Below are 25934 nucleotides of genomic sequence, written 5' to 3' on the forward strand. Positions count from 1 at the left end.
GGGACGCCTGGGTGGCTCAGTTGGTTAAGCATCTGCCTTCGGCTCGGGTCATGATCCCAGGGTCCTGGGATTGAGTCCCACATCTGGCTCCTTGCTCAGCAGAGTACCTGCTTCTACTTCCACCTGTTGCTCCCCCTGCTTGTGCTCATTCTCTCTGTGACAAATAAATAAATAAAAATCTTTTAAAAAATAAAATAAAAATAAAATGCCTATTTGTGGGGCACCTTAAGTGGCTCAGTCGGTTAAGCGTCTGCCTTCGGCTCGGGTCATGATCTCAGGGTCCTGGGATCAAGCTTGGCTTGGGGCTCCCTGCTCACTGGAGAGCCTGCTTCTCTCTCTCCTCCCCGCTCATGTGCTCTCTCTCGCTATCTCTGTCTCTCTCTCAAATAAATGAATAAAAATATTTAAAAAAATAAAAAATAAAATGCTTATTTGTGTGTTTTGCTCATTTTTCCATTAGGTTGTTCGGCTTTTTCTTATTGATATGTAGGCGTTATTTGTATATGCTGAATAATAACCCTTTGTTATACATGTTGCAATTATCTTCTGTCAGCTGTGGTCTGTCTTTTCACTAGTGTGTGTGTGTGTGTGTGTATGTGTATGTCTGGATTAACGGAACTTTAAAAATTTTATTAGACTTGAGTTCACCAATTTTTTCCTACATGATTTTTTCTTTCTTGTTGTTTTTCTTTAAGAAACCCTTCCTTAATCCTGGCTCACAGCAAGAATTCAGCAAATGTTCACTGAATACAAGCTGCAAAGGAAGCTGAAAGGGGGGGCTGGCTTCTGAGGGCTACAGGTGTTGGGGTGAGGTGACCGGGGCTGATGTGTCACAGAGATTAGGATATGAGGAAGAGTACAATAGAGAAGAGGAGGCTTTGGTTATCGGGGGACATCAAAGATATCCAAGGAGCAACGGGTCTGGGATGCAGGAGATAGGCTGGGCTGGAGGTGGGGACTGAGTGTCCAGGGCACAGGGTAATTTAGGGATCCCTCCCCCAGGGAGAATGTGCAGAGTGAGCAGAGAAGAGGGTGGGACAGAGTCCTGGGAGGATCTGGGAAGCAGGAGAAGAACCAGGAGGGGTATTGTGGGGGCCATCCTGGGAGTTCTTGAGTGTGTCCATGGAGTGACACTCCTTCGGAGACACAGACGTTCCTAGGTCCTTGGAGGGCCTGTCTTGGAGTGCTGTAGGGGCAGAGACTAAATGGAAAAGGACTGCAGAGGTGGTAACTCATTGGCAGTGAAGGGAAGAGAGGGGGTAATACCTGGAGAGCGTGACCCCAAAGCAGGGCTGGGGGAGATGCTGGAGCACGTTCAGACTGGCAGGAAAGGAGACCAGGAAAGAGTAGGCTGCCTGAGGGTGTTGGGGACCCAGCTGCAAAAACAGAAGAACAGCTCTGGGCTCTGGCTGGGGCCTTCACTGCAGATGAAAGAAGAGCCACTTCTTGGGGCTTCAGTTCTAATGTCTGCCTGACACAAGAAATGGCCAGTGAACATTTGTGAGTGAATTTTCTTGGTGAGTCAGGTAGAGGGTGGGTTCTGCGGCTAGGATGGTAGTGAGTTAGGGTTTGTAGAGAGGAGGGATTTGCAAGAGCCACTGTGAAGGCAAAGGAGAGAGCTTCCCTAGGTGAGGGTTTCTAGGGGCCCAAGTCCCTTGAATCACAGGCAAACACCTTCTCCCTGCAAAGGGATGAACCAGACAAGGCTTTGCCTCAAGATCTGTCCAGTCAGAGAGAGCCCCTGACACTAAACACCCTTGGGTCTGTCTTCAGAGCTCCATCCCCCACTCCCTCCTGAGCCAGCCACCATCACCTCTTTCCAGACGATGGAAAGCCCGGCGATAGCCTATGGAAAGCCGGCTATAGCCAGCCTCCTCCCTGGGCTCCTGCTGCCACCTGGCCCCTCCCACCCAGTCCTCATTCTCTATCCAGCAGCTGGAGAAATCTATGAAAGTGAAATTGGATTATGTCACTCCACTGCTCTAAACACTTCAGTGACTCCCACGGCCCTTCAGACAGAAGCCAAATTCCCGACCATTGCCACAAGGCCCGTCTGGTATGGTCACTGCTGCTCTTGCAACCCATCTCCCCCCATGCCTCCCAGCTTGTGGGGCACCCCCAACTCTGGCTGCACTTCATTTCCTGGAACTAGAGAAGCCTTTTCCTGCCTTGAGCCCTCTGTGCAGTTTCTCTGCCAGGGAGTCTCTTCCCCTCCCTGTCAACTGGCTGAGGCCAACCACTCACTTTGGTCTCAGCTCAAATGGTACTTCCTCTGGGAAGTCTTCCCAAATCTCTTGATTTAAACTGGATGCCTCCCCTGGCCCCCATTCTAATGTCTCATACAGCCCTTCACTTTTCCTTTAACACTCATCACAATGTGTAATTATGTATGAATTTGTACGACTAATGTCTGAGTTCCCCACTGGCTTATAAACTCCATGAGGCCAGCGCCATCCGGACTGTCTTTGTGCATTTCCGGTGCCTGCCACAGAACCTGACACATAGTAGGAACTCAACTGTTGAATAAAAGCTGCAGTGGTCACCAAGCTGGCTTGTCTGAGGGCTACAGGTCAGGGAGGTTTCAGGGATGAGGGAAGTGGAGGCCACAGTCCAGTAGGAGATAAAAGAAGAGAGGGACAGGGAGTGACAGGAGGAATGTTGACACTGAGAAGCACCACCTCTGTGCCAAGTGCTGTCCTGTTACACTGACACCATCCCCAGCATCACTCCAACTCCCATCTTTAGTGTGATGTCCCACCAGCTGGGTGACCTAGGGTAAGATAATCTCCCCAAACCTCAATTTCTTAATCTGTAAAATGGATCTGTAACACCAGGTTCCTGGGACTGTTATGAGGATCAGGGAGCTGTCTATGGTGTGGAAAGTGCCACCAACCCAGCCTGTAGGGGTACTTGGGCTGTAGAGCCAGGCTGCCTGGGTTCAAAATCTCAGGTCTGCCACTTACCAGCTGTGTGACCTTGGGCAAGTCGCTCAATCTGTGACTTGAGTTTCTCCACCTGTAAAATGGGATTAAGAAGGTCCCTGGAACTGCTATGGTGATTAAATGAGGTAATGTATTAAAAAATACGTAACACGGTGCCTGACACATAATAGGTACTCAAGATATAACACTTATTATTCCTCCCTCTCCACCACCAGCTCAGAACTGTAGACAGGCAGAGCCCAAAAGACCTGAGGAATCACCACTTCCCACTGTCCCCAGTACAAAGAGGGAAACTGAGGCCAGGGAAGGGCAGGAGTGCTGGAACCTGGACTAGAGTCCAGGGGTCCTGATCCCAGCCCAGAGCGCCGCCCCCGACGCCGGTGGCCTTTTCCAGACTCTTATCAGCACCCTTTGGTCCCCCAAGGGGCGTGCGACCCAGCCGGGTCCAGCCTGGGCAGGACTCCAACGTGGGTGCGCTCCGGCCCGGCCCCGCCCCGGCCCCGCCCCGCCCCGCCCCCGCTCGGGCGCTCGCGCGCGGGCTGTGAGGCACGCGGGCGGCCGCAGACGCTGGGTTGGGAGCGAGGGCCGCCGCCGACGCTGCCCCTCGCTTTGCGGGTTCGCCTCCTATCGCCAGAGCGAGAGGAGTGTGGGTTCGCCTCTCAGCGCCGGAGCGAGCGGCGTTCCGCGCCTGGAGCCGGCTGGCGCTGCGTGGCCCAGGTAAGGGCTGTGCGGGCGGGGGATCCAGGGGCAGGAGGTGCCGGCGCGCGCGGGTCCCGCGTATGCCTGCCCGCTCCAGGCTCGCAGCCCTGGCCAGGTGGGGTTCCCAGGGGTGAGTGCCTCTGTGTGTGTGTGTGTGTGTGTGTAATGTTGGCAGTGTGTAAGACATTAGTATGGAGGGCGCCTGGGTGGCTCAGATGGTTAAGCGTCTGCCTTCGGCTCAGGTCATGATCCCAGGGTCCTGGGATCGAGTCCCGCGTCGGGCTCTCTGCTCCTTGGGAGCCTGCTTCTCCCTCTGCCTCTCTCTCTCTCTGTCTCTCATGAATAAATAAAATCTTTAAAAAAAAAAAAAAAAGACATTAGTATGGAGTATGGGCAATGTGTGTGTGCAGAGTGACCAGTGGATTGTGGGGCGTGTCCACACGCACGAAGTGTGGGTGGGACCTATCTACAGCTCTGGATGACTGTGCCAGAGTCACCCAGGGGTTCCTTGTGTGCCCATGGCGTGTGCACACCGTGTGGCAGGAGCCACAGCACGAGAGTGCGTACATGTGTGTTGTGCCTGTTTTGAGATGTATATTCTGTGTGTGGCACATCCGCGGCCCTGTGTGGTGTGCTGAGCTGGGTAATGGAAGGTCAGAGCGTTTGTGTAGCCCTTACCACCAACAGAACATTCTCCATGACCCCGGGGTGGTTCTTACTAAAGGCTTAGGAGAATGAAAGCTCCCCCGGGGATCTGGGTGGAGGAAGTGCAGACAGTCCGGCGCTCACACTCACGCACACACACAGCTTCTTTGAAGTCTCACTTTTTAATCTTCAGAATTCATGTGGATTTTGCCTTCCTCTCTAATATTTCTGCACTTGTTTTAATATAAAAATATTGTTCTGATAAGTTATCATCCAGTGAGTTTGACTCAAGGCTTGGCAGGGTTTATCCTGTGGTGGGAGCCCTCTGGCACCTGTAGAGTAGGAACCCCCTGCCTGCCCTCCAAACTGGGATGGCAGGACTTAACACATCCTGGGGGAGTGTGGCAGTGTGGTTGCTATGTGGTTGTGCTGCGTGGGCCTGTGTGCGGACCGGTTGCATTGTGGGAAGCTGGAGTTGTGTACGGCGGCGTGTCCGGGGTGTGAGGGAAGGGGTCACGGTGGTGTGGGGGTGTATCCTGCGTGAGGGGACTGTAGTGGGGTCTGTTGGTTATTTCTAGTTCAGCAGCAGGGGAGCTGAGCTTCTGGAGAGGAGCCCTGACCATCAAAGAGATTCTCGCTTTTTCCCCACTGGCTGGACAGGTCAAGGGTGCTGAACTTGCGGGGACTACAGGGAAGGGGGTTCCCATAGCAGGCTACCACCTGGGACTGTTGAGGTGGTTGTGTTATCCCAGCTCTGGCACTCTCTACATGTAGGACCTTGGTCAAAACCTCTCTTCACCTTAGTTTCTTCCTTCATAAAATGGAGACATTAATATATTTGCCTCCTAGGGTCATTGTAAGGATATAAAATGCTGGTACAATCTCCAGCACATAAAATCCCTTAACTGTTAGTGATAAAACTAACTGCTGGTGATAAAACTATGATGGGTATAATGGAGCCTCTACATGGCGGGGGGAGGGGGGGGTGTCCCTGCCTGCCCCAGGAATCCCGATTCCCGCAGGAACAACAATTTCTCATGAGCTGGGCAGTTGGGAATCTGAGAGCCTTCCATTGAAGTGTGTCTAGGGAATCCATTCCTGTCCCTGGTCTCCATCACTCTTGCACTCTTCAGTGACTCTGTGCTCCTGGGAAGATGCAGTCTGAAAGGGGAGAATGCCAAGTTTCTGGCAAGGCCGGGATGGCGTGTGGGAGGGAGACTGGGGTAAAGTGCAGGGGTAGCCATGGGTCTCCAATGGAGGACTCTCTCTCCTGACAAACACTAGAGGAACAGAAAAATGTTGGCGTGTGTGTGTGTGTGTGTGTGTGTGTGTGTGTTTGGGGACTGGCAGGGGCAAGGGTGCCCTTTGCCTGGAATGAGGAAGGTCAAGAAGGGCAAGATCAAGGATGTTTGGTCCCTGGCCCAAGGCATGGAGGAGGTGAGGTCAGAGTTAGAGCAGGTGGGCCTGAATCCAGGCTGAGGTGACCCAGGAGACCCCTCAAGCTGGGCTTTGTTTGAGGGAAGGGGAATGTTTGCATTGGTGAAGCAAGAGCCCTTGTTCCTGATGACTTCATTGGGGTAGTTTAGAGAAGGTGCCCAGAGGCCTCAGAGGAGGAGGGGACATAAAAGGCAGTATTGGGAGCCGTGGAAACATATTTAGGGAGGGCACCTAAATATATCCTCTGTGGTGGCGGGGTGCTGTGATGGGCTGGCGGTGAGGCTCAGGACAGAGCAGAGGCAGACCAGTGTCCCCACTGTCCCCAAGCAGAGAGTGCTTTGGCCCCAGAGACCCCGTGTCCTGCTCCAGGAGGTCTGGAGGACAGAACCTTGCTGCGTAGCAGGGGACCTGGCCCAGCCCTGACTGGCTGGGTGACAAGGCCAGCTCTCTCATCTCAGCTGTCAGACTTCCTTTAGTCCACAATTCCCACTATAATTGTTCGTGATTCTACAGCCCTAGTCCCAAGAATCTATAATCTCAACTCACACATTCTTAAAGTCTGTAATCTAAACTCTAACTTTCTGTGCTCCTGCTGTACCATTCCCTGATTCCAACTTAAGTGTTCAAGGATTCTGACTCTGGCTCTGGCAGCCTGAGACACTTTAAAGCTTATAAACCACCAGAGAAAATATGCTAGTGGTCACTTCTGCAGAATTGTTTGAGAAGCCCCAGGAAAGTTCCCTCCACAGTCAACCACTGCCATTGGAGCTCCTCCTCTGGGGTAAGGGAAGGTCCCTGGTAAAATGGCCACATGCTCCCTGGGATGGGTGACAGTGAACCCACAGGCCCTTCCTCAACAGGGCAGTGGAGGTACTTGAACTCATGGCTTTCAGGGGAAGGAGTGGCCCAGGAGAGGGAGTGGTTTGGATCCGGAGTTGTCATCGTTCCCCTCGGGATGAGGGAACTGTGGGATCACTGGGTTCCTGGAGGGGACACAAAGAGGATGAAGGGAGAGAAAAAGAAATGGGGCTGAGGAGACCCCAGTGGCAAACCTCACTATGTCTGAGACTCTCTAAGTATCTTAGGTTATAGAAAAGACTCTTGTGGTGTTCACAAGAATGGCACCATTAATGCATAGCCGTGTTTGAAGTCAGCGTGGCCTGGGGAGTGAAGGGCAGACGGCCAGGCCCCGCGTCAACAGTGTGACTTTGGACAAGTCACTTTCCCTCTCCAGAACTCACTTTGCTCATCTGGCAAACTGGCACACAGGACTAAAACTCCCTGACCTCTCTCTCCTACCCCTGAGGACAGCAACACTGTTGTGGGGTACCTGGACCAGACTATAAACATTAGTCAAATAGGGTGAGGAGAGAAGGAAGAAATGAATGATCAGGTGAAGAGTTATGAAAATACAGCACAAGGCACCATGACTGCGATCTCTCTTCCCCTCCTCCCTGCTCAGCCTCAGTCTCAGCGCACGTGTGAGAAATCGGTCTCAGAACTGAAAGAACTGGGGGGCTTGTCCTCTGGAAGAACCCAGGATTGGCTGAGAGTTTATGAGATTGGGGGTGTGCGGGGGACTCCCTGCGTGTCACCTCTTGCCCTGCAGCGTTTCCACCCAGCCCTGCCCTGAGCCCGGAAAGCAGGCCTGCTGAAGCACAATGCTCTCCATGAGTATCTCCCCATGACCACCCCTCAGCCCCCAAGCTGATGATTGAAGGAAGGAGCTGTAGCTTCGGGGGCAGTGGTTCTGGAGGCTGGGGTGGTGAGCAAGAGCCTCCCAGAGGTTGGGGGAAGAGCAGATGCCAGAGTCCTGAGCCCCCAGGCTGTATGGAGTGGGGTGAGGATGGGAGTGGCATTAGCATGAATGAAGAGGGGACACGTAGCACACATTTACCCATGCCTACTGTGTGAGGTACTGTGCCCAGTCCTATCCGTGTGCTCTCGGTCCTCCAGCCACCCTAACAGGAGCAAAGGGTTTGGGTACATTCTGGGCTTCTTCCTCCATTTGGTGATCAAGCCACATTGAACCAGCCTCCCAAATATCTCTCCACTGGTCCCCTTGTCTCCATCCCTGTGACTTTGGCTCAGCTCAGGAATCCTCACAGCGTCCTCACTGCCAGTCCCATTCTTCCCTCCCTTTTTATTTTGGCTGCCAGGAAGCTCAGTCACCATCTTAGTCTAGATTTCTCTACTGTTTTTTTCTGCCCTGCCTCTAACAGGATCATGTGGCCTATATGGCTATTCTCTGCACTGCCTCCAGCCCTTTAAGGACAGTGTTGTAAATCCTAAAGTAAATCATGAGTAAAATCTGATATTTCCTAGATTCTTAGGAGGAGGTCCACTGGCTCCTTGAGTTTTTCACTTTTTTTTATTGCCTGTCTGACCACACTCACTCTTACCCAGACATGGAGACACATGTGCTGAATGGGGCAGTGTATTGGTCCAAAACATTGTGTTCAAATCCTGGCTCTGCTACCACTAGCTCTGTGAATCTTGGGCAAGTTGCCTAACTGCTCGGTCCCTCATTTCCCCATCTGTAATATGGGGATAGTAATGGTACGTAACTTATAGGGCTGTATGAGGGTTGAATGAGATGTTTATAAGCACTGTGTGTTTGCCCATATAGTTGTTACCTGAATGGGCCATTCTGGAAAGGCCAGCAGGAAGAAGGACTGGATCTGTATGGAATGTTCTATATCAGTGTTTCTCAAATGTCAAGTTATGCCTGGATCCCTTGGGGATCTGATTCAGTAGGTCAAGGTAGGGCCTCAGGGTGCATTTCTAACATGCTCTCAGATGATGCCAGTGCTCCTGAGCGAAGTTCACACTTCAGTCTGTGCCGTGAGGACTTAGATTGGGCTGTGGCTGGAATCCATGGAGGAGAAACAGAGCATGGTAGAGGAGCCTGGGACTGGTACCTCACCCACACCATCCTGGAAGCTCTGAGGAAGCTGGACTCCGAGCTGAGTCTGAGACAAGGACTGAGATGCTCTTCTTCACCACTAGGTCACTGACACTCAGAAGAGCTCGATAAATATAGATTGAATGAGTGAATGAATCACAAATTTGGTGAAGCGAGGGCTCCAGGGGGTAGCTGGGCTCTCTCTGCCCAGGAATGGTCCTGTCCCTTCCACAACTCCTCTTTCTCACATTCTGCTCTTTAAGCTCCCAAATCCAGAGTGATTAATTAGTCCAAGGCCTCACCTTGAGCTGGTAACACACAGGGCTGGGCAGATGGAGGACCACACTCCTGAAAGGACCTTTGTCTGCTTTCTCTGAGCATTCTGGGCAGGGCTTATGCAGGATGGCTGGAGAGGATGGGCCAGAGAAACCATCTTGTGTCCTTGGGAACCCCTCAGTCTCCTCTGGGAAGAAGCCAAAGAAGGGCCTGGGCATCCAAGGACTCAGCTCTCCCCCTTCCACCTCTTTCCTGGTTCTGAAAGGTCTTGGTATGAAACCGGCTGTGGAACCGAGCAGTAGACCTGCATATGCTGGGCTGCGTGTGAGTGCGCATTTATGCGGCTGCACAGGTGCAGGATTCGGGGTGGTGTGCCCCAGAGTGTGCCAGCTGCCTGGGCATGTGCGTGTGTGTGGACCTGTGTGGCTTGTATGGAGCTGTGTTGGGGTCCGGGTCTGCTGGCTGTGCACCAGTGAGGGACCGTACCCACAAGCACGTGCTCCTTCCTCCTCTGCCCGTTCCCTGTGGCCCCTCTGTCCTTTCCTATGATGGGTAACAGCAGACCCCCAACGCGGGACAGAATGAGGTGCCCAGGTTGCAGAGAAGGAGAGCTGAGGTGTAGCAAGAGGGAGCCTCCCCCTATCTGAGGAGACCACCAGGCATGCTGCCTGCAAGCCTCAAGTAGGGTCCAGTCCCTTGGTGATCCCTGGGGCCAGGTGGTCTCCTGTTTCAGACAGAGAACTGAGGGCTGTGCTTCCCTCCTGGCTCCGGGGAGCAGCAAGGCGCCAGTGAGCAGTAGCCTTGGGTGGCTGGGATGGGCAGGACACTGTTCCTACTGGCCAGGGGCTCATCCCAGGCCTTCTCAGTGGTCCACTCACGTGGGCAGAGAGAGCTTTATCGGACAGCTGGAGAAACCCAGGTTCAGAAGGAGGGGACACTTCCCCAGTGGAGTAGCGGGAGCTGCCCTGTGAGCTCAGCCCAGGGTGAGGAAGGGGGGCCCTGAGACCCAGCTGGGAGTGGCTGCCTCGGGGGAGGGGACTCTGGAGGCAGGGTCCTAAGGTCAGCCCGGCCAGTTCGTGGCCAGCAACCATCCAGCGAGCACCATGGGGGTGTAAAATGTAAAGTGCTTGGCTATTGTACAGAGACTGATGGAGGGCAGGAGGGTGACTGTGGAGGAGTCAGCGCCCACATGCAGCGGAGGGTCTGAGGACCCCAGGAGGCGGGGCTTTGGCCTTGGGCACACGCCCACCGTGAGGAGCCTACACCCATGACTGAGCTGGGAGGGCCTGAGCCTGAGCTAATCCTCTAAGCCTTCCTCCTCTTGCATAACTGCTTTTGTTCCTGGGGAAAATCGAGAGCCTGCAGTGACCAGGAACTCCACAAATCTCCTGTGGTATCTGGGCCTGCCTGGCATTGTGGCAAAGAGTGCCAAGCCTGGGAGAACAAGGCTTGTGAACTGGGGGTTCACAGGAGTGGGCACATGCGTGCACCACACACAGAGACACAGACACAGGCCGACATGCGTGTGAACAAACATACACTCTCCAGGGCCACTCACATGGACACACACGTGTGCCATAGACACACAGGTACAATTCTAACATGTGTGCCCCTGCGAATACCTGTACAGTTTCTGGGTCAAACCCACACATGGCTGACACCCCTCCCTCGCAGGCTGCCTGTGCCCGACATCCATCTAGTTATGTCCTCTCCCACCCCTGGGGGCCTGAGGTAGAGGATGGGTGACCCTTATAACTACCTCAAGCTTACATCTTCTTCTCCCAGAATTGGCTTTCCCAGACCTCCTGGCCTTGTCCCTTTCCATGTCTCCTTCCTCATCTTCTGACCACAAGGACAAAGGAGAGGCTTTTTCTGTCATCTGTTGGCCTGCTGGTTGGGAACAGAGGTGGTTTTGTCTTTTTTTGAATTTACACTTAGATCCCATCAAGCATCAAGGGCCTGCTCAGGGGCTACCCCAGGGTCCCACAAGCATGAGGAGGTTGTTTTTCAGACAAGCAGGGATGTTAAGGATAGAACATCCCCTGTTACATAAGTAGCACCTAGAAGTTTACAAACTGTCCTCTTGCCAGTGTTCTTGCTCATTCTTTACGACAGCCCTGAGATACAGGTGTCTGCATGTCTTCCGTTGGACAGATTAAGAAACCGAGGCCCACAGAGAGATGGGACCTGCCTGAAGTCACGCAGCAGGATGAGGCAGAGTTAACCAAAACACTAGTGTCCTGAGCTTGAGCTGGGGAGAAGTGGTCTCAGCCTCCCAGGGCTTAGAGAATGAGATTTTGGCCTGTCCACGCTGGGAGGATGGGGCAGGCTACGACTACCAGATGGGCCAAATGGAGGAGCACCTCACAGTCCTGTAACCAGGAGTTGGCTGAGGGCATAGACAGCCCCCATAGGCCAGCACTCTGCCGTGAGGCTCAGCCCTGAGTCCACCCTTGCGGACATGCCGGAGGAGAAGGCAGGAGAGGGAACAAGGACACCTTCAGCTTGTTGTGTGATCCAGGCCGGCTCCTACCTGTCTCCGGGCCTCGTGCTCTCTCAACAGTGGGATCCTGGAGTTGACTGGAGAATTTAGAGCCTTCGGAAGGCTTCTCCATGGCCATGAGTGGAAGGCAGGCTCAGGATGCTCCATACCAGGGCCCTGGTGGGCCTGAACTAAGGCCTGCGCCCTGGAGCCCTGCCCCCTCTTGAGGTCCCCTGAGGCAGGGCCTGGCACAGAATGGGGACTCGGGGCTTGGGGTCTCCTCTGGGCTGGGCAGGGGGCGGTGTAAGAAGAGGATCCAGCAACTCCAGATGGTGCCTGTCCAGCTTGGCTGAGATTGCAACCTCCTGGCGCGCTGCCCCTCATCCTTCCTTATGTTCCTCCGTAGTTCCACTGCCTGACCTGCTCTGTATTTACTAAACTCATTAGCTAAAATATACTAGTCTCCCTGGTAGAATGTCAGTGATATGAGGGCACAGGCTTTGTTTTGTGTTCTCAAGTGCCTTGGACATTAACCTGCACAGAGTAGGTGCCCAATAAGTACTTGTAAAAACAAAAAAACAAAAAAGAAGAGGAGGACCGATCTTCTGGCGGGGGAGGGGCTGTCCCAGGCCACCATTGGCCTGAGGCAGAGCCACCCAGTCTGCCCTCTCGTCAAGCCCGAGCTTAAAGCTGGGTTAGAGCTGTTGAAGAGGGTGGTGGCCCAGGCTCACTGTTTCCCCCCCAAATCACCCTCAATCTGAGGAGCCATCCTCGACCCTTAGGGGGAGCCGGTGGTATCTGGCAGAGCTGTTAACCCCAGGGTCTCAGGCTTTCTTAATGGATCTTCCAGGCACTGTGAAGAAAACCAGATCAGTTGTTCCCGGTGGCAGCAAGAAGCAGGGCCAGGACTCTCTCCAGACCTTTCTGAGAAAGGCCAGGAGACGGCTGAGGGGTAGGGTGGAGAGGAGGAGGAGAAAAATGGTTACTGACAAGTGCCTCCGTGTGCAAGCCCAGGTCCTGAAATGCCATCTCAGACTCTTGTCCCGTCGGCACTCTGCAGGTAGGCACACCCAGACGATGAAGGGACCGCTCACAACTGGGTAGTGGCCGAATGAGCTGGAATGTTCTTGGGATGAGCCCTGCCTCTTGCCAGCTTTGTGCTGCGGCAAGTTACTTCCCCTCCTTGATTTCTTGGTTTCTTGCTGCCTCCGGGGACTTCTGTGAGACATGCACGTGACAGTTTGTGGCTCAGGAACTGGCTAGCTCTAGGGTTGCTCTGGGAGTCAGAATTTGCTCCAACACTTCATGGACCAATGTGGAGCTCACTAACTCCTGGGTGAGTGTTCTGGATCAGTGCCCTGAGTGTGCCTGAGCCCCCACCTCCTCTCAAAGCTTCACACGCAGTCCCCCTTGCAGCTGCTGTGGCTCATCACAGACTGGAGTGGGGGTGGGAGAAGCCTTGGGGGTCCTCCTCTCTCCCCTGTCCTAGTTGTGCCAAGAGCCTGCAGGCAGACTCGGGGACTGGGTGGGGCCCGTGGAGGGTGGAAGAGTGGAAACAGAATTGGGAGCCGTGTTGGTCTGGGTTTGAGTCTCGAGTGGCACAGGACACATTCCCTCTCTAGGCCTCAATTCTCACTCTATAAAATGGGGCTAACAATGACTCCCCTGACTATTTGAAGACTGGTAGATATTGTATGCTAGTGAGGGTCCCCCAGGGAGGAGGCTGGGCTCTGCCCTCAGAGCCCTCTGGGAGCCTATGGTGGGAAAGGCTAAGAAGGGATGACCGGATGGGAGTCCACAGAGAAGGCCCTTGGGAAACTCTTGCCTCTGCCATCCCAGCTAAATCGCAAGACAGCCTAGAGCTGACCCCACGTGACTGGTGAGAAAGTGAGTTCTTGAGTCCAAGTGTGACTTGCTGAAGGAGAGTGAAGTGGGGTGAACGAGGAAATCTGGGGAAGGAAGCTGCGTTAAAACTTTCCTGGGGTTTCTGGTGCCGCTCATCTCCTGCTAACACCTCCGGGGGTGGGGGCTGGGGGGTGGGAACTGAGGCAGCTCGGCCGTGAGATGGGCCCTGGATGTGTCTGGGATTCACATATCTTGTCTGCTCCGGAAAGGGCCCCAAGCCAATTCAGGGACAATCTCTCCGCCCCTCTGTATCAAATGAGATGATAAGTGAGAAGGCTCTTTGCAAACTATAAAGAGCTGCGCCTCTGAGTGTGCATGTGCCTGTGTGGGCCAGCCCTTGGGTGTGTAAGCACAAGTGGGAATGTGCAGCTTGTGAGTGTGTGTGCACGCGTGTGCGATGTGTGTACATGGACGTGTTCCCCTGGCCTGGCGGGGTGGGGTAACAGCACGCTGCCCGAGGCTCCCTGTTTGGCTAGGGCTTTTCTCCTTTACACTTCTTACAATCCTTTGTGTGTGTGTGTTTCCTCACTGTTTCTTAGTTTACCAGAAAGGGAGCCGGCCATGGTCCAGGAACCTAGCAATTGTCTCTGAGCCTGCTGACTCTTCTTGCCTCCTGCCCGCCCTCACCTCGTCCTGTGGTTGTCCCCGGAGGCCGGGCTGCCTGGCGCTCCCAGCAGGGCCTGGTCTGCGGGGCTGGCACCTTGCCTGGCTCCTCTGTGTGGCTCACCTGCCACCCACTCTTCCTTCTGAGACCCTGTGCTCGCTGCTGTCACGTCGTTGTCCCGTTGACTCTAGACACCATCCAACCCCCTCCAGAGGTGCTCTTACTATTCCCATCTTACAAGTAGGAAATGAAGCCTCAGTGAGGGGAAGTGATTTTCCCAGAGTCACCCAGCCAGCTAGTGGCATTTCGGGAGTTTTAACCCCAACCCAACTCCGGAGACTTTATTTTTTTATTTTTTATTTTTTTAGGTTTTTATTCATTTATTTGACAGAGAGAGACACAGCGAGAGAGGGAACATAAGCAGGAGAGTGGGAGAGGGAGAAGCGGGCTCCCCGCTGAGCAGGGAGCCCGATGCGGGGCTCGATCCCAGGACCCTGGGATCATGACCTGAGCTGAAGGCAGACGCTTAACGACTGAGCTACCCAGGCACCCCAGGAGACTTTATTCTTTTTTTTTTTTTTTAAGATTTTATTTATTTATTTGAGACAGAATGAGAGAGACAGAGAGCACATGAGAGGGGGGAGGGTCAGAGGGAGAAGCAGGCTCCCTGCCGAGCAGGGAGCCCGATGCGGGACTCGATCCTGGGACTCCAGGATCATGACTGAGCCGAAGGCAGTCGCTTAACCAACTGAGCCACCCAGGCGCCCAGGAGACTTTATTCTTAACTGTTGTGACTCACCTAGGGGGCATGCGCTGGCTGGTTGGCTGGATGAATAAGTGAAGGAAAGAGCAAATGAATGAATCACTCGGTCAGTATTGAGCTGAAAGAGCAGGTGAAGTGAGGATAGCAATGGCTGCCGTTTATTGAGCACCTACTATGTGCCGAGAGCTCCAAAGTGCTTGGATTGAGCTGACGAATGCAGCCAAGCTTCTTGTTATCCCCGTTTTGCAGTTGAGGAGGCTGTGGTTCAGAGAAGTTAGAGTGTGGGACCTGGGATTCGAGTTTGTCCTCCCCGGAGGAGGGATGAGTTGGCAGAGTCTGGCAACTAGTGCTCGCTGTAGCAGAGGCCAAGACAAAACTTTCAGGAAGCTGTGTCTTCAGGGTTCTCCCCAGTGACACTCCACCCCACTCCTCTGGTTCTGGGCCCATTTCCCCATTTGTCTCTGAAATGCATTTCTATTTCAGTCTGGGGTGGGTACTGCTGGCCCAGCTCTAACTCTTCCTCTCTGACTGTTGGCATGTCTGGGAAAGGCCAGAGCCCCAGCCTGGACAAATGGAGGTATCCTCCTGTTCTCCCTGCCCTAGGGCTGGCCTTGTCACTAACAACTCCCATGGGAGGGCAGGCCCGTGCAGCTATGGGTCTGTGGAGATGGCCCAGCCCTGTGCCAGACGCCAGGGACCCAGGAGTGAGTAGATACAACTTTCTGCTTAGCCAACTTGGGAAGAGTGCTGAGGCCTGGGTGGCTTAAGCCTGTAGTAGTGGGGACAGAAGCCTGGCATCCTGACTCCCAGCGCAGCACTTGTCTGGGGGGCCTGGGACAGAGCGAGGGCTGTTCTGTGGCCCCAGGAGTGAGCTGACCTCTGGTGTCTAGGGGACAGATCTCAGCTCAAAGGGATGACATTGTCTCTGGCAAGCCAGGGGGTTGAGAACAAGCCATTGAGGTCAGCGAAGTTTCCTGAGCACCTCCTATTAAGGGGCAGAGGTGGGGGGAACACTCTGGATGAGGAAAAGAAATCAGATGTTGAAATCTGAGCTGGGTTTTTGAACCTAGGCACCAGCATTTGCTGGCTGTGTGATCTTAGACAAGTTATCTAACTTCTTGAAATTTCAGTCTCCCCACCTGTAAAATGGGATGATAGAGCATACCTGACCAATTCACAGAGTGGTAAATAAGATCAGGCACATAGCATTACTGTAGGTTCTTAGGAAGTTTTAATTCACTTCCTTCCTCACCATGGAGAGCCCTTCATCTGAGGGAGGAGATAGTCTTTTAGGCAGCAGCTAGTCTGATGGTTGAGGCGAGAGACAAAACTTGTAAGATGTTAGGATAAACCCTACAGATTCGCCAACCTTTAACATCACGGGGCACAGTTTCATTTCTCATGTCCCAAAGGGGAAACAGAGACTTGGAGAGACTGATGTGTGAGGCAGCCTGAAATGCCTCTGTTGTAAAAAGTTGCTAGAATAAAGCAGATACTGGGTCAAAATCCGACAGCCCCCATCCTGGGTTTCCTGACCAAGCTGGAAACCTTCCTGTCAGAGTCCCAGGCCTAGTGAGATTCATGGAGGACTTACTTTGTGCCAGTCCTATGCCACAGCTGTATCATAGATGTATCTTTACAGTAACAACAACAACCATGAAAGTTAAATACCGCAACCTGCTTAATAAGTGGGGAACCTGAGGCTCAGAGTGTTGCATAACTCATTCAAGGTCATACAGCTAATAGAAGCAGAGGGAGAGCCCTGCGAAAGTCTAGCCCTGAAACCCATGACTCTCCTACTCCATGGGGTACTCATTCCGTAAAAGATGTCAGGCCTCAGATCAGAAATACATAAAATAAAATGGTGAAATGTGAATGACAACATAAAAAAGGAGTAATTAGGAAAATATAAATCAAAATCACAATATAATACCACCGTACACCCATTTGGGTGGCTATAATGGAAAAGACAGATAGTAGCAAGTGTAGGGGAGGATGTAGGGAAATTCGAACCCTCATACATTGCTGCTGGGAATGTGAAGTGGTACGGCCACTTTGGAAAACAGTTTGGCAATTTCTCAAAAACTTAAATGTAGAGTTACTGTAGGATCCAGCAATTCCTCTCTTGGGCATATACCCAAGAAAATTGGAAACATGTATCCATGCAAAAACTTACGTACAAATGTTCATAGCTGTGTTATCCGTAATAGCCAAAAAGCGGAAGGAAACAACCCACATGTTCATCAACTGATGAATGGGTAAACAAAACATGGTGTATCTCTCCGATGGAATATTATTCACCTGTAAAAAGGAAATTCTGATCCATGCTACAACATGTATGAATCTTAAAGACATTATGCTCAGTGAAATAAGCCAGAAACAAAATGGCACGTATATGGTTCCCTTTACATGAAGTCTCCAGAATCAGCAAATCTGATTTGCTTACACCGAAAGTAGGTAACTAATTTCCACAGGATGGAGGGAGAGAGAAATGAGAAGGGCAAATGGGTACAAGATTTCTTTTGTGGTAAGGAAAACAGTCTGAAATTAGATAGTGGGGATGGTTGCACAATCTTGCGAATATACTAAAAGCCAGGGAATTGTACATTTTGAAAGTGTGAATTTTATGGTAGGTGAATTACATATTGATTATTCAGAAAACAGAAGCAGGAACATACAAGTGACACAGAAGGTTGAGGCTAATGTGGACGTTAAAGCAGAAGCACAGGGAAATTCGACTGTGAGCTTCCTAGCAGCTGGAACAAAAAGGGAAATGGAGCCTCCCCGAGGAGGAAAGTGCCAGCTTCGTAGGAAAACCAGCTCTCCCAGGGCTTCACTCTAGAGCAAGATTCCTCCAAGCCTGAGTCGGCTGACTATCATAATAAATTGTTAAAAACACAAATTCCCTCCATCTCCCACCTGAGATTCTGATGCAAGTAGCTTCGAGAACTGTGAAGGGCCCGTGATGTTACCACACATCCAAGCTGACAGGTTAGCCTACTGCATTTTAACGGATGCTGGCAGAAGACCTGACTCCTGGTTGCAGGTGGAGAACTTTGTTCCTCAGCAACAGAAGCAGGGAGAATGTCAGGATTAGCACTGGCTCGTCAAGCCCCAGGTCCCACAAGGGCAATAGAACACAAGGCCAAGTAACACCTGCACACGTGGAGGGTTGCATTCCAGGACAGGAACCTGGATCTGAGGCAACTGAAATCCTTCACCGTGGGCAGTCAGCCTGCCTGACCTTTGCCCCAGAGGCAGGCATCACCAAATGTGTAGGGTTTTTCCCTCTTGACGCCAGCCAGTTCTGACACCAACTCTGAGGGGGTAGCACAGACCTCATAGGTGAAGGGTTCAGTCCCACAGGACAAGATTGCCACCCCTCCGTTCAGATGCCAGTCACAAGTCCTGGACCTCTCATGCTTCTGACTGACTGGATGTAACTCAGGAGTTCCTACAACCCCCTTCTCAGGTTTGATAATTTGCTAGAATGGCTCACAGAACTCAAGAAAGCACTTTATTGGACTATTACCAGATTATTATTATTATTATTTTAAGATTTTATTTAGAGAGAGAGAGCACAAGCAGGGGGAGGGGCAGAGGGAGAGGGAGAAGCAGACTCCCCACTGAGCAGGGACCCTGATGTGGGACTCAATCCCAAGACCCTAGGATCATGACCAGAGCCGAAGGCAGACGTTTAACCGACTGAGACACCCAGGCTCAGATTGTTATGAAGCATACAACTCAGGAACAGCCAAATGGAAGAGATTCATAGGGTAAGGTATGAGGGAAGGGGCAGAATCTTCCCAGCACTCTGATGTGTTCACCAACTTCAAAGCTCTCCAAACCCTGCCAGTTTGGGTTTTTTATGGAGGCAGCATTACGTAGGCATGATTGCTTAAATCACTGGCCATTGGCAACTGACCCAATCTCCAGCCCTTTTCCTTTCCCAGGAGATTAGGGAGCAGGGCTGAAAGTTCTAAGTTTCTAATCAAGGTTTGTTCTTTCTGGCAACCAGCCCCCATCCTGAAATGATTCAGGGGCCTGCCAAGAGTCAACTCGATAGAACAAAAGATGCTCCTATTATTCAGGAAATTCCAAGGAATTTAGGAGCTCTATGTCAGGAATCAGGGACAAAGACCAAAAAATAAAAATAAATAAAGAATAAATATATATATATTTATTCTAGAGAAAGCATGCACGAGCAGGGGTAGGGGCAGAGGGAAAGAGAGAATCTCAAGCAGACTCCCCACTGAGCACGGAGCCTGATGCAGGGCTTGATCTCACGACCAACCCTGAGATTATGACCTGAGCCGAAACCAAGAGTCGGCTGTTTAATCAACTGAGCCACCCAGGCGCCCCCCAAAAATATATTTCTTACACCACATGTATAAAGTTACCATTTTAACCCTTTTTGAACACACAGTTCAATGCCATTAGGTACATTGTTGTGTAATCAAAATCGCCGTCCATCTCCAGAACTTTTTTGTCATCCTAAATTGAAACACTGTACCCACTAAATAATAACTCCCCATTTCTCTCTCCCCCAGCCCCAGGTAACTAGTGTTCTTCTTTCCATCTCTATGAATTTGACTGTTTTAGGTACCTTATATAGACGGAATCATATAGTATTTGTCCTTTGTATCTGGTTCAGTTCACTTAGCATAATGTTTTCAAGGTTCATCAATACTATAACATATGTCAGAATTTCCTTCCTTTTTAAGGCTGAATAGTGTTCTGTTGTATGTATAGATGACTGTTTGTTTATCCATTCCACTGCTGATGGACCTTTAGGTTGTTTCTACCTTTTGGCTTCTGTGGATAATGCTGCTGTGAACGTTGGTGTATACATATCTGTTTGAGTCTGTTTAAAAATAAGTTTCAATTATTTTTACCTAGAGGTGAAACTGCTGGATCCTATGGCCGTTCTATGGGTTGTTTTTTGTTTGTTTGTTTTTGAGGAACTGCCATACTGTTTCTCACAGCAGCCGCACCATTTTGCTTTCCCACCAGCACTGCACAAGGACTCCAGCATCTCCACGTCCTCACCAGTACTTGCTATTTCCTCGTTTTTTGAAAGTAGCCCTCCTAATAATGAGTGTGAGGTGGTATCTCATTATGGTTTTGACTTGAGTCTCCCCAATGATGAGTGATGTTCAGCATCTTTTCCTGTGCTTATGGGCCATCTGTGTGTCTTCCTAGGAGAAATGTCTATTCAAGTCTTCTGCCATTTTTTGAATTGGGTTATTTGGGTTTTTTTGTTATTGAGGTGTGGGAGTTCTTTGTGTAGTTTGGATATTCATCTTTTTTTCAGATACATGATTGGCAAATCTCTCCCATTCTGTGAGTTGCCTTTTCACTCTGTTGGTAATGTCCTTCGATGCACAAAAGTTTTAAATTTTGATGAAATCCAATTTATCTGTTTTTTCTTTTGTTGCCTGTACTTTTGGTGTCCTGTTGGTTGGGGCTGCTTTGATCGCCAGTGACAAATGTAACTGGTTTAGGCAAGAAAGGTATAATACGTTAATGTACAGGAAAAGTCGAAGGTAGACCTAGATCAGGCGTGGCTAAATCTAGCAGTTACAATGATACCATCACCACTCTTTTTGTATTCTTTCTTCTGACTTTCTACTTGCTTCCTAAGTTCCCCTGCAAGTTCTTTCTAGAAGCACCAGGCTTCCATGGCCCTCACAACTAATAATCCTAGAGGAAAAGGGAGAGAAACTTTCATACTGGTTCCACCAAAATTTCTGGAACAAACTTTGATTGGTTTCCCCTAAACCAATCATTGGTAAGGGGTCTGTATGGATGCCCTAACTGGTCAGCTTTGGGTCAGGTGCCCACTTCGAATGCACAAGATTACCATGCAGTGGGGGAGGGAGCTCCCCATAGCAAGAGATGCTATGACAGGTGAACATTCCTCCCCAGAAGAGGTCTGGGAAAGGGCATCCCTCACCTCAGACTTCCCATGGGGAGCCCTGGGAGAAGTAGAAGGAATCCTTTTAGTTGCTCCCTGAAGAATTCCTTCCCTGGAGGGAGCCCCGTGACTTGTGGGAGGGTGAGCCCCAGGCAAGCTGGGTCCCAGGCAGGTTGGGCAGAGAATGGAGGGGCTGGATTTCCCTGGCACCTGAGAACCTCCCTACTCCAGCCCTAATGCATTGTAGGAGCTTAGAATGTGTGCCTCTGGAGCCAGCCTGCCTGGGGTCCTAGCCCAGTAGCCATTCTTTCCACTTGTGCTACCTTGGGTAAGTCAGCTAACAGCCCCACTTGAGGGATTAAATGGACATAATACCAGTCTTCTCTCACAGGGCCATTATGAGGATTGAGTGGAGTATGGTACATCTGGCACACAGTAAGGGTTCAATTACTGTATCATTAGTAGTGTTCGTTTCGCCTCTTCTCCAGCCACACTTGCTGGTACATGGGCAGCTCCCGCCATGTTCAGCACCCTTCAACATGCCCCATCTAGCTTCAGCCCTTGCTGTTCCCTCTGCCAGAAATGCCGTTGCCTCCATATACACTGGGCCATTTCGTTGCTGCCTCTTGCACGGAGCCTTCCCTGCCTGCAGAACCATCTCTTCCCCCTGCCTGGGCTCCCCTGCAGGATGCCTGCCTCAGATTATGGGTCTTCAGGTTCCTCATCTACACTGAGTGCCTGAGGGCAGGACATGGATCTCCTCTGTCATTGAGCTTGTAGCGGGAGTCGGCCAGTGGCATATGTGAAGAGAGGGTGATCCAGGGGCGGTGGAAAGAGTACTGAGTGAGGAGCAAAGGTCCCAGGAACTGAAAGTAGCTCTGGGCCCTGCATCTTGCGTGTGAGGGACAGGGGTGAGTGCTAAGAACAAAGATGTCAGCAGGGCCTTGATTTGCCTTTATCCCCAGGCCCTGGGGAACCATAAAATGCTTAGGCAGGGGAGTGATGAAGTCAGAGTTTTGCTGAGCAAAGATCCCTCTGGCTGCAAAAAGAAGATGGACCTGCTGGGGAGATGGACGACAGAGCATTGGGTGGATGTGGTCTAGGCTGAGTCAGGGACCACAGGATGAGATAAGGGGACAGTTTGACAGATGTGAGGCTTGGTGATTGATTTCAAGTGGGAAGTGGCAATGGGCATGCCCTGCCCCCACTGGCCTCTGTGGGTGAGGCTGGAGGCTGGTGGGCACCTGGCGCTAACCACTTTAAACAGTCAGTAACCATATCCCCCATGCAGTCCCACATGCTCCCCCCAGCCTATCCCCGTCCCTGGGTGGGGTCCAAGTCAAGCAGAAGCCCAGACACTGAGGAGGCTTGGTCACTGTCTGTAAGCTCCAGGGAGCAGAGCCAGGCCTCTTCACCCACCCAACTCTGGGAGAGCTGGTGGGGCTGAGGACAAGGGCATGGCCTGGCTGAGCTGTGCTGATGAGATCATCCGACTCCCTTGGGCAGGGTGGGACCTGGCCCAGAGAAGGCACCAGCCCGGGCCCACAGTTCCCTGGAGCAGATACCACATGGTTTCTTCCTGTTTGGTCCTCCTCAGCTGTGCCTTGCCGAAACACAGGCTGGTATGGAAGGGGAGGTGCCCCCCAGGGAACAGTGCTGGGCACAAGGGCCGGCCAGGGCCAGAGGCTTGTGCTGTAGGGGCTCCACCCCTCACCGGCTGAGTCTCCTCAAGAATCATGAATCCAGCTGCCCACTGGCAGGGCCGAGACTAGGACCCAGGTATTCCATCTCCCACACCTGACACCCACCTCAAGGCCCAGAGAGCCGTGTTTATCAAAGGAGCTGAATGCCTCTCTTCTCTGGGCCTCAATATCCTCAGCTGCAGAATGGGTGTGAAGTGCAAGAGAGAACTCAGGAAGCTCTAAGGGCTCCCCTCCCCAGGTGGAGAGGAGAGGAGAGGGCCTACATGGGCCTGGCAGTTGGAGCAAGCTATCCTTCTGGACTCTTCATCTACCCAGGAGAGGAGAGTCAGATTGGAACAGCAGCCTTGAGAACAGGGTACAGGGGCAGAAGCCCACCCCTCCATGGTCTCACCTGAGGGCTGTACGCCATCCTCTTGCCTGCTCTGGGCCGTGGATTCCTGGCTGTGACCTGAGGGCTAGACCAGGCATCTCTGAGAACCTGCCCTCCTTCCAATTTGTCTTTTTAGCACTCTGGCTGTCAGGGCTTGTGAAGGGGTGTATGGAAGAGGGCCGTGAGCCTGGCATTCAAGGTCCCTGATTTGGCCCTACTATGCCAGCCCTGGAGCCAGGACCCCACTTGGTGCCCTACTGTCTCTGACCTGGACTCTCACCATATCCAATCCCACCCTCCATCCAGCAGCATAAGAGACCTCCTGATCTCAAATTTGATCACACCTCTAGCCTGCTTTACACACAGCCGAGGGCTCCTTGGTTGGCACCCACAATACAGAGGCCAAATTTGTAGCCTGGCATTCGAGGCCTGTGGGGACCTGGCTCAGATGATCTCTCAGCCTCGCCTCCTGCAAACACAAACACTTGCAGTTACCCTGTGCCCTCATATCTCCAGCAGGCCTCTCTGCCAGAAACACCTCCCCTTTTCTGTCTACATTCCACCACAGAATCGCCTCCTCCAGGGATCCTTCCTTGATACCCCAGGCAAGGATATGGGCCTCCTCTGTCTTCCTGTGACAGATGAAGACCCCTTCATCTGTCTTTTCCACCAGCTGGGGCTCCTCAAGGACTGGGATCAGAGCCCAGTGAAGTCTCTAAGCATTGTAAGGCTTCCTGCAAATACATGTCAAAAGAGTGAATGAATGAATGAATGAATGGGTAAATAAGCAAAGGCGATAAGTGAGGCCATTTCTCAGCTGGGCTGTGATGAAATTACGAGTGGTAATAGAAGCCTCATGGAGTGAATACCTACTTGCTCCAGATACAGGCTAGGTGTTCCAGATCCATTACTTCATTCGAGCCCCAACACTGCCATGAGGTGGGTATGATTATCTCTATTTTATACGGAAGGACCTGAGGCTCAGAGAGGTAAAACCACTGCTTGTGAGCTGTGGAGCCAGGACAGGGTCCAGGCCTGAGAGGAGCCAAGCTCTGCAGGGGGAACAGCGATGTGTGGCAGAGGGGTGCAGGTGGCAGAGGGGTGCAGGTGCCAGGAATGGGCAGTTGGATCTAACTGACCTTGGGTGGAGGATAGAATGGAGGGGTGTATGGGACCACATGGAAGAAACCCCATTAACGGGGTTTGAAGAACTCTGGGTTTTCCAGGGAGCTCTGAGCAGAGACCTGTTCTGGAATGAATCCTCATATTTCCTATGACTGGAGTGATGCTGGGGGGTAGCTTGGGGGAAATTTGCCCCCCACCCTCACCTGTTCCATGATCAACAGCCCCTACTATTTTGCGATGTTTTCTCAAGCCCATGTCATGAGCAATATCACGGTGTCTGTCCCCTCATCTAGCCCCTCCAGAATCCCCAGCTGCCTCCTAAACAGACGTTCAGGAGGTACCACTGCACAGCCTGAGCCCCACTTCAAATTCCCAGAAGAGTCCAGGCCCATTCCTGGAAGTCACACAGACAGCTTCCCGCCCCCCCACCCCCCCCCCAGTACCATCCTAAGCACTGGCCATGTAGTAGTGAATAAAACATAAAAAACTCTGCCCTGGTGGAGTTTATGTTCTGGTGGGAGGAAACAGACAGTAAGCAAACAAATGAACCCAAGTGACCTCACAGTGGCCTGTTTTTTCCCATGTCAAGATCACCTCTGAGATTTTCTCGGGATGGAGCTCAGATTGTCACTGGTTCCCAGGGTCCCATCTCGCCAGCCTCACCTAGAAAGACAGGGTGCCCACCCCTCTTCCCTGAGCTGGCCCAAAGGCTCCCTGTGTGAGGTGTCCTGGGCAGATTGTAGAGGTGTGAGAAATGAGGGCAGAGAGGGAGGATGGGAGGCAGAGGACTCAAGGACAAGCTGGACTGTGAAGGAAGAAGCACAGCTGGTGGCATGAGAGGATGGGGTGTGTTGTGGGCTGAGGGGAAGGATTGGGCAGAGGGCGGGATCAGCACTGCAGGAGGCCGCCTGGGGCCTAGGAGGAATGAGAGACCCGGAACAGATTCAAGTTTATTTAGATGGCCAGGAAGGTTGAAGGAGGCCCTTCTGAAATGGCACTCTTTGCTCTGAAGGAGGAATTGAAGGCTGTTGGGGTTGAGGGTAGGGCTGACAAGAAAAATGGGGCAAAGGCTCTTGGAAGAGATGGGAGAGGGACTGTTCCAGGACAGTCAGAAATTTGGGGACTCGGCCAAGTGGGGTGGTGACCCAGTCGGTGGGGCCTTAGGGCTCTCTGCTGAGTCACATCCTCCAGCCACAACTCCACAGTGCAGGACCAAGCAGTCTGTTGGTGCTGGGAACGAGGGATCCACACGACTGGCTGTGTTCACAGGAACCCCAGGTCCTGAGGTAGAGCTCCAGGCTGGCAAGAGAAGGGAGTGTGGCCAGGAAGATGCTGGCCCAGGGTGCTGGAGGCCTCCACATCAGAGGCCCTGGTGCAGAGGGAGAGATGGTGTAGAGGTTGGGAGACTCTGGGAGGACAGCAGGATGGAACAGGGCCAGTGTCAGGGGAGGGGTGCCAGGGAAGACCTCAGACAGGGCAGGAGGGAGAAGCAGGCAGCCCAGGGCCACCAGGCCATGTCCTCTTCACTCTTTTCAGCTGGGACTATTCACAACCTGAATCTCTCACATACACAGCCAGAGAGAGGAGACCCACGGTGGCTTTGAAGTCTCTATCAGCCCCTGATACAGCCAGTAAACCTACTGTAAGTATAAACTGTAGTTTGCAATACAAGCATAATATCACACATAGCCCCCTTTGCCCCCAGTCACATTTCTGCCCCTAAGTCCTTTCTGTGTAGACATTCTTGAGTCACGCCCAGAAATTCATTCATCCATCCGTCCATCCATCCATCCATCCCACAAATATTTATTGAGTATCTTCTCTGTGTCAGGTACCATCCTAAGCACTGGCCATGTAGTAGTGAATAAAACATAAAAAACTCTGCCCTGGTGGAATTTATGTTCTGGTGGGAGGAAACAGACAGTAAGCAAACAAATGAACAGAATCGTATGTTAAAATATGATAAATGCTATGGAGAAAAATATAGTGGAGAAGGGGAGTAGGAAGTGCGCATGTCTAAGGTGGGAAGTTGCCATTTTAGCTAGTGTGTTGGGGGAAGGCCTCATGGAGAATGTATCGTTTGAGGGGCCACCTGAAGGAGGTGACGTCTGCCCAGTGGTCCTCATATCCGCGCCACACGAAGCAACACACTCTGCGGCAG

At 52.0% G+C, this 25934-nt stretch overlaps 1 protein-coding gene across 1 annotated transcript in view; it reads left to right on the forward strand.

Moving 5' to 3' along the window:
- Nucleotides 1–3633: 3633 nt before the first annotated feature.
- The window catches only part of P2RY6 (pyrimidinergic receptor P2Y6), a 35054-nt gene continuing 12753 nt past the window's right edge, over nt 3634–25934 (forward strand). Inside the window, exon 1 of the mRNA XM_034995141.1 lies at nt 3634–3659. The gene's annotated coding sequence lies outside the window, so the exon portion shown is untranslated. The remainder of the gene's footprint in view (nt 3660–25934) is intronic.

This window comes from Mirounga leonina, unplaced genomic scaffold, assembly GCF_011800145.1.
Source record: "Mirounga leonina isolate KUSES-001 unplaced genomic scaffold, KU_Mleo_1.0 Mir_92, whole genome shotgun sequence".
In the NCBI taxonomy this organism is placed as follows: domain Eukaryota; kingdom Metazoa; phylum Chordata; class Mammalia; order Carnivora; family Phocidae; genus Mirounga; species Mirounga leonina.